This window comes from Brassica oleracea, chromosome C5 (assembly GCF_000695525.1).
Source record: "Brassica oleracea var. oleracea cultivar TO1000 chromosome C5, BOL, whole genome shotgun sequence".
In the NCBI taxonomy this organism is placed as follows: Eukaryota; Viridiplantae; Streptophyta; class Magnoliopsida; order Brassicales; family Brassicaceae; genus Brassica; species Brassica oleracea.
In genome coordinates, this window is record NC_027752.1 from 8624873 (window position 1) to 8633991 (window position 9119).

General features: G+C 33.5%; 1 pseudogene; it reads left to right on the plus strand.

Annotated features, from left to right (window-relative positions):
- LOC106344431 overlaps positions 1–1755 on the plus strand; it is a 3961-nt pseudogene extending 2206 nt beyond the window's left edge.
- Positions 1756–9119: the final 7364 nt, after the last annotated feature.

A 9119-nucleotide genomic window follows, 5' to 3' on the forward strand; every position in this document is an offset into this window, starting at 1 on the left:
GGGGGGGGGGGGGATGGGAGATTGTATGAGGATTCACTAACTTTTGCTGATTGGATAAATGATATGTCGCTCATAGACATGGGATTTAGCGGAAACCAGTTCACTTGGAAGAGAGGGAAAATAAAGAGTACTTTTGTTGCTAAGCGACTGGACAGAGTGCTATGCTGCACCCACTCTAGACTCAAGTGGCAGGAGGCAAGAGTCTCACTTATGCCTTTCTTGGCCTCAGACCATTCCCCATTGTATCTACAGCTCACGCCAGAGGTAAAAGGGAATGTGTGCCGTCGTCCATTCCGATTTGAGGTGGCACGGCTACAGCATAGTGAGTTTAAAGATATGTTAAAAGCTTCATGGGACCGTGATATTGACACCAGAGAAGCTTTATAGAGGTTGGGTGAGAAACTTCGGAAGTGGAATAAGGAAGTGTTCGAGAATGTTCGAGAAACGAGACCTTAGTCATGGAGATTAAAGAAGTACAGGAGCAGATTGATCAGAATCACACAGACTAGTTGTTGGTGAAAGAGGGTGAGTTACTTAAGGAGTTTGAGATAGCACTTGCACAAGAAGAACATATTTGGTTTCAGAAATCACGGGAGAAGTGGGTGCTTCATGGAGATAAGAACACAAAGTTCTTTCATATGTCAATAATTATCAGGCGAAACCGTGTTAAGATGCTGAAGAATGACGAGAATCAATGGGTATCGGATGCACATGAGCTTGAGACGCTTGCGGTTAATTATTTCAAGAAACTATACTCACTGGAGGATGTTGAGACTGAAATACAAAGCTTTCCGTTGAGGGGATTTGTGCGCCTTACTAGTCAAGATCATACCACGCTGAATAGAAGCTTCTCTGCAGAGGAAGTGGAGAAGGTTGTACGAGCCATGGGCAGTTTTAAAGCGCATTGACCTGATGGGTTTCAGCCAATCTTTTATCAAAGATGTTGGAAGACAGTTGGTGCCTCAGTAATCAGGTTTGTTCTCCTGTTCTTTGAAACTGGGAAACTACCGGAGGGCACGAATGATGCTCTTGTTGTGTCGATTCCGAAAGTGATGAGCCGGAGAGCATCACCCAGTTTCGTCCTATTAGTCTATGTAACGTGTTGTTCAAAATCATAACGAAAGCTATGGTAGGGAGATTGAAGGGTATTATGAACAAATTGATTGGTCCTGCTCAGTCTAGCTTCATCTTGGGCAGATTAAGTGCTGGCAACATTGTAGTAGTTCAGGAGGCTGTACATTCTATGAGAAGAAAGAAGGGGCAGAAAGGCTTGATGCTCTTAAAACTGGATTTGGAGAAAGCTTATGATAGGGTGCGTTGGGACTTTCTGGAAGATACGCTAAGGCGGCCGGTTTGTTAGAGGCTTGGATTGGAAGAATCATGGCATGCGTCTCGGGCCCTTCTATGAGTGTTTTGTGGAATGGAGAAAAGTCACGACCATTAAAGCCATCAAGAAGGCTTCGACATGGAGACCCCATGTCCCTATATTTGTTTGTGCTATGTATGGAAAGGCTTTGTCACTTGATAGATGGAGCAGTGGAGGATAAAAAGTGTAAACCTATAAGTCTGTCGAGAGGTGGGCTAAAACTCTCGTACATCTGCTTTGCAGATGATCTAATCCTCTTTTTTGAGGATAAAAAGTGGAAACCTATAAGTCTGTCGAGAGGTGGCTCCAAAGAGAGTAAGAACGTTCCTCTGGCTAGTTGGAAATCAGGAAATAATGACAAACGCAGAGAGATACAGACGACACCTTAGTGGGACTGATGTGTGCCATATCTGTAAAGGAGGGATCGAAAAAATCTTGCATATTCTTTGAGACTGCCCCGCAGTGGCAAGTATATGGGATAGATTTGTCCCATCTACGAAGAGACATGTCTTCTTCTCGATGTCTTTGTTTGAGTGGCTCTACTGGAATTTATGCGATAAGGATGCAGGGAGTGGGATCCCTTGGGCCACGATGTTCGCCTTGGCTGTTTGGTGGGGGTGGAAGTGGAGATGTGGGAATGTTTTTGGTGAGAATCGGCTTTGGAGAGATAGAGTTCAGTTCTTAAGGAACTTGGCTAAAGAAGTGATGTTAGCGAAGGAGGTAGAGAGTGGGCGCATGGATGTTGGTGGTAGCGTTGAGATAATGATAGGATGGATGCCTCCTCGGGTGGAGTGGATGAAGCTGAACACTGACGGAGCATCGCATGGAAATCCTAGGTCGATGACTGCAGGGGTGTAATACGCAATGGAGATGGTGAGTGGTGTGGTGGATTTTCCCTCAACATAGGAATATGTTCTGCTCCTCTAGCGGAGCTCTGGGGAGTCTATTACGGTCTTCTGATAGCCTAAGAGAAAGGTATTAATTAGTAGACTGGAGTTGGAAGTTGATTCTAAAATGGTGGTGGAGTTTCTCATAGTAGGGATTAGGGATACTCATCCGCTGTCTTTCCTGGTACGTCTGTGTCATGGCTTTTTGACAAGGAACTGGTTGGTCCGAATTGTTCATGTGTATAGGGAAGCAAACCGCTTAATTGATGGTTTGGCTAACCTTGCATTTTCTTTTCCGTTTGGTTTTCATAGATTATATGCTGCACCGTTGGATGTTGTGAGTTTATTGCAAGAGGATGTTGATGGACCTTTACGGCAACGACAAACTCGGTTGTAGTTTGAAGTTTCTTTAATAAACATTGGGAGTTTTCTCCCAATTTCCTACCAAAAAAATCAAAAAGAGGTGGTATAGGAAACAAATAGAAAACAAACTTTGATTGATCATCAAACATTACTAGCACGTAATATAAAAAATACTAATGATAGAAAATCAATCATTTATGAATCAAAGTGAATCGCACCTCGTACTTTTTCGTCTTGATGTATTTTTAAGACAATAAATACTTTATGGTATTTTTAAGAAAATCAATCACTTGAGCACATATTGATCATCAAATACTTTTTAGTATTTTTAAGAAAACAAACTTTGATTGATCATCAAACATTAATTTTTTCGTTTCTTATAAATTTCTTTGTTGTAATATAAAAGTTGGTTATTGGCATCTATATTCATTTTGAATAAAAATTAGACCAATACGTATGTCCAGAAAAAAGTAATGTTTTTGTATTGAAACAAATTAATGAAAAAACTTCAGTTAAGGTAATTAACAAATTAATGAAAAAACTTCGGTTAGGGTAATTAAACACAAGAAATAAATGATAACAACTTTTAATGTGGTACATATATACGTGATACGAATATATGTAGACAAATCTAAGGTAATTATAATGTTTTGAATTTTGATCAATGGCATGTTGTGTAATTAGTCTAGTTAACTAAGGATTTTTAAATAGAATACATGAGATAGCTTGTGGAATTGTCACGTAAGAAATGACACACTTGTAATAAACACATGAACTAAAGGTTATTTATTTTAAATGCTACCCAAATAATAAAAAAATAGATGGTAACAAAATCCACAAAATCTCTTACCATTTTCTACCCTTCTCTCATTCTCATTAGGGTTACATAGAGACTGATTGGTGATATCTGTAGGAGCTGTGCACAACAATATTTATGTCTACAGCAGTAAACCTAAAGCAATTAAGCTTTATTTTGGCTCTGACCGGTGACATGTAGTATTGAATTCGAGTTGCAGTATGTATTGTTATTTGATGTAACTTGCAGTAAAAATTATGTGGTAAAAACTGTAAATTTATGTGGTAAGTTTAAAGTAGAAACAAAAGCTATCATTTTATTAAAATTGATGACTAGTAACATTTTTGATCTATAAGTTGCAGTATAATTTTTTAATTAAATAATTACAAATAAACATATACATAATGAATATTTATTAAAAACAAAAAACATAAACTTATTCTAAAATAAATAATAAATAAGAATATATTTTTACTTTTAATATGTGAAATAATATTTGACAAGAAATAAGTTGTAAAATGTATTGTTTTCTAAAGAGTTATAACTCTAATAAAATTATTTCACATTTTAAAATTTTAAAATATTATTATTTATTGTTTATTTTAAAAGTAAAAATATTATCATATATTATTTTTCTCTAGTAAACTTATGTTTTATAATTTAAAAACAATATTTTATAATAAAATAATAAACAAAAGATATTTTTAAAATTTGTGGGTTTAAAGCCATAAATAAAATTGTAAAATTTACAAACAAAATACCATACAAACGTAACTTAATTATTTACACTAATATTTGAAAGAATTTGTTTTCAGTTTCCTAAAGATGTTGTTAAGTTTGTGGGTATAAAACGATAAATAAATTTTGAAATTTACTTACAGAGAATCAACCAACGTGACTCAAATTTGACAGTTGTATTTGATTTTCGTTTTTTACCGTTAGTTTTTTTTAAATAGAAAAATTCATTAAAATGCTAACTCAACTTCTAAAACATGGATTTTTCTTTGATGTTGCATTAATTTTAGAGGTATCAAATTTACAAAGGAGGTAACTCAAAGATACTACTCCCTCTGTTTTTAAAAGATGTATATTCTAGACTTTTCACATATATTAATGCATATTCTAGACTTTTCACATATATTAAGAAAACTCATTAAATATGCATTGTTTTTTGTGAATAACAATTTTTTATAATTTTTAGCCAATAGAGATTCAATAAACACCATTAATTTTTTTGAAACTTACAATTTTTCATTAAATCAGACATTGAAAAGGTAAAAAATGTATCTTTTTGAAACAATTTTTTTTTTCCAGAACATACATCTTTTAGGAACGGAGGGAGTATATCTTAACATTTTTAAGTTACTTATGATTTAGATTCCTAACTCAAACTAAATCAATGATACCACATGTTACTAATCAAAGCCTTTGTTTCCAGTCTCCGCATCAATTTTGAAAACTATCGTGTGTGTAAGTGCTTTAGAAAGTTAAATTTCCACAGCTCAGTTTAACGTGCTTTCCAAAGAAAAAAAAATATTTTATTTAACCTTTAATAAAAGAATAAGATAAAAGAAGCAAAACGTATGTACGCATCTATTTTTCTCTTTTATATTATTAATCTTAAGTTATAAACTCATTAATGAACTAGTTTTTCTGTCATATTAATTTGATTGCGAACTAGTTTATAAGTTGTATACTAGATTGTATGTCGTAGTAATTAGAGTTTTATTAATTGAGTATGAAATATATTTTTTCAATCGTAATACTTTGAATATGCACTGGTTTAAAATTAGATAGTTTAGGGCATATAGGCAAATTTTATTACACAAAATCAGTTTCTAAATCGCAATAGATTTATAGAATACTCGTGGGTAAACATAACTATCGATTTATACCAATTTTTTTTAAAGATGAACAATATACTTTATGGAATTTTTAGGATTACTATTTTTTATTCGTTCAATAAATTATAATGATTATAAAAAAAATTGTATATATTAATATATTGTTTAATATATGTATAAATATTAATCTACAACTAGTTTATACCAATCATGCTTTAAAAGAAACAATCTACAGCTAAAATTCTACAGTAAAAAATCTACAGGAATAAGGTTTAAAACTACAACAAAAAAATCTATAGCATTAATTTTACAGCAAAAAAAAATTAAAACTACCGTTTTTACCAATCGGACCCATAGTCTATAAAAGCCTTACAAGTTTCAATGAGTCTTTCACTTGTTTTCTTCTTCTTATTTTCTCTCTTTTCAGAGTTTTTTAGATGTTGATGAAAGACATATAATATTTTTTCCGCTGGAACAACATAGATTTTAAACTATATTTAACCCCGATACAAATATATTATTTATATACCTACGTTATTCCAACATAAAATATATTATACATTTTAAATTTAAGCAAAATTTCTATGAAAGTAATGTTAATTTTGACTCTGGTTGAAAAAGTTTCTATCTCCGCCACTGTATATTATGATGGAGATCTATCTTTTTCACACAAGTTATATCCTTCCAGTTTTCTTTTGATTCTAGTTGTCTCTTGTTTTGACCAGATTAAAAATTCATAGGCTAATGTTTTGTATAAACTCAATAGTCAATTATTCTTTCGCTTGTTTTTCTTGTATGCATCTCTAGTGAATTAAGCCTTGGTGTTTGGGTTCAAGTGCTTGAATTACTTCTGCCTAGCTAATTTCTTTTCCCCTTTGTGTAAATATCTTTATGCATATGAAACATAGGTTTAGGTTAGAAAGCATAGGAATAATAAGAGGAAGAGCTTCTTTACTTCAAAAGAGGGTTTAGCAAGGTGAAGCAAAGCTCTATGCTATGGATCCCATAAGCCTTATCAAACTAAAACTAATTGATGATATTATGGATTCCATATTTACGGAGCTTTCACTTACCCTTTTAATGGCTTTCACTCTTTTTTGGATGAAGGAAACTCTTCATCTCTCCCCATGTCTCTTTTTCCGTTATTATTATTTCAATAACGGTTTCTCATAGCTTTTTCTAACTCACCTGGAAAATGATGTGTTCTGAAGCATACATGTATATATCATTTGTATTTTGTAAATTGTAATTTCCTTAATGTTGTATATAGGTAATTTTTATTTTGTAACATTATCAAAACGGATTTGAAGAATTCAGTGTCCACGCCTCCTATAATGAATGGTCCCATATGTATAACATTTGTGACTTTTTCAGAGTTCTATATATCGTCTTTCTTTTTTGCATGTGTTTTATTTTGTTCTGGCTCGATAAAATTATCCAATTATGCTGAAGATGGATTGCATCCCTTTATAAGTTCCATCGCATAAGAGAGCTCAGCCCATAAGTTCGACCCAGAGCTTGATCCGAGAACTTGTCTCAAGAGCTCGACGCTTAGGGGATCAGTTCAAAGGACTCGGCCCAACATTCAGCTCATCTTATTAGGTCAGGCCTACCTTAGGGAAAACATAAGAGGAGGCTTGGGTATAAAAGATGGACATGAAATCAAGAGCATTCAAATTTCACCTCAGATATTGACGGCTAAAACTAGGATTTATTCTATTTAGGTCTCGCCGACATGTACTTTTTCGGTACATTCTCACCAAATGTCATCACTCTTTTTTCTTGTTCATACAATAATTATAATCTTTTTCATTTGATTAGTAAAATGTATTTCAAATAACTCATATTGAGTTTTATTCATCTTCTCAAGTGGCTACCAAACTCAGATTCAACAAATAATGTGGACAATGTAATTAGATGGCTGTAAATATACACTCGCAGCCTAGGAATAATAAAATCAAATATGTTTTTAACAATATTTTTTAAAAAAATTAATAGTTTAAAATCATGATGTTAGATATTGTGTTCAGTTTTAAAATCTAGTAATATTTAAAAATCTGAATTGCTGGTAAGTGCTAAGTGGTAACTGTTGTTCGTAGATTGTTGCCTTTTTTTTTATCAAATTTAATTGTTGTTTTAGGTATCCATGCATGAGCATGCATCCCAATCAGCAAAACTAACAAGACTTTTGCTGTTTTAACAGATGTCTTCGCATCTTAACAAAGAAGATCTAATCTTGATTATATATGATTTAGCATCGAATTAGTCAACCACTTATACCATTTATAAACAATGGTAGAAATAGACAAATGGTTAAATATGTAAATTCTAAGTAATTATATTAAGAAAATATAAAAATGTGATTATTTTTCTTCTAATTAGATCTGTGTGTCTTTCACTCAACTCCTGTAATTGCTGCAATAAGATTTCATCGATGGTGAACCTGTGAATCCTTTTGCAGCTCTTTTGGAAATATTACATGAATGATATTATTTTCATGTATTTAAAATAATTGTTACAATGTGTAACAAATTACTGGGTGTTTTTTTTAATGGTTTCAGTATCGGCGGGGTTATTAAACGTAAATCACAACAAATCAGAAAATGAAAATGTTACTTCAGGTGCATACCACTGTTGGATAAGCTTCATTGCTTAGACAACAAGTTATCCTAAAGTAAGTTGGATAACAAATACTGATAGGTTTAGGATAAGTCTAAGATTTCCTAGATCATGTTGTAATAGGATAAAGCTAAGGTTTTCTATTACTTATATATAGAGATACAATGTAAGGATGATCTCTACAACATTAGAAAAGAAAGTTAAGAAAGATTAATAAAACAAAGTAAAAGGTTTTATTATACATTGTGTTCTTGGTGACTTTATTTGGTATCAGAGCCTCTAGGTTTCTTTTGTGTTATTGCAAGCTTAATACGAAGAAGTCATGGCAGATTCGAAAGCATTGATAGAGACGAAGGGAGTAGGTCGGAAAGAAGGAATTTCGAACACAATTGTCTGCCCAATGCTGAACTCAACTAACTACACGGTATGGGCAAAGAGAATGAAGGTGCTCTTGCGTGTTCATAAAGTTTGTGAGATTACTCTCAGATTGTTTGCTACAACTGCAAGAATAAATGTCACTTTGCTTCTGTATGTCCTGAAAAGAAACAGGATGATCAAGAGTTGAATGTTGCAGAGATGGAGAAAGCTGATATCACGCTGCTTATGCATGAGATTGTCTTTCTCAATGAAGTGAAGCTTACTTCTCGTGAAAGGCATGAAGAAGATTTCTGGTACTTAGACAATGGTGCCAGTAATCATATGACCGGTGAAAGATCTTTTTTTTCTGAGCTCAACGAGAAGATAAAAGGAAAAGTTAGATTTGGAGATGGTTCCTAAATCAACATCGAAGGCAAAGGTTCTATTCTGTTCGAAGCAAAGACAGGGGAACAGAAACTTCTTCCAGATATCTACTATCTTCCTGAGCTTAAGAGTAACATAATCAGCTTAGGTCAAGCTACTGAGCAGGGCTGCGATATAATACTGAGAGGTGATCATCTTACCATGAAAGATAACAGTGGAAGGTTACTTGCAAAAGTTCAGAGAGGTTCAAACCGATTGTATAAGATATCTCTTAAGATTGGTAAACCTACTTGTCTACACGCAAAAATTGAAGAAGTTCCATGGAGATGGCATGCGAGACTTGGACACATCAGTTTCCAGACCATGAAAGCTATGTCTACGAAAGAGATGGTAGTTGGCTTACCAGAGATAAAAGGAGACAATCAGCTCTGCGATTCTTGTCTAGTTGGAAAACAAACTAGATTATCCTTCCCTCAAGCAACATCTTTTAGATCATCACAAGC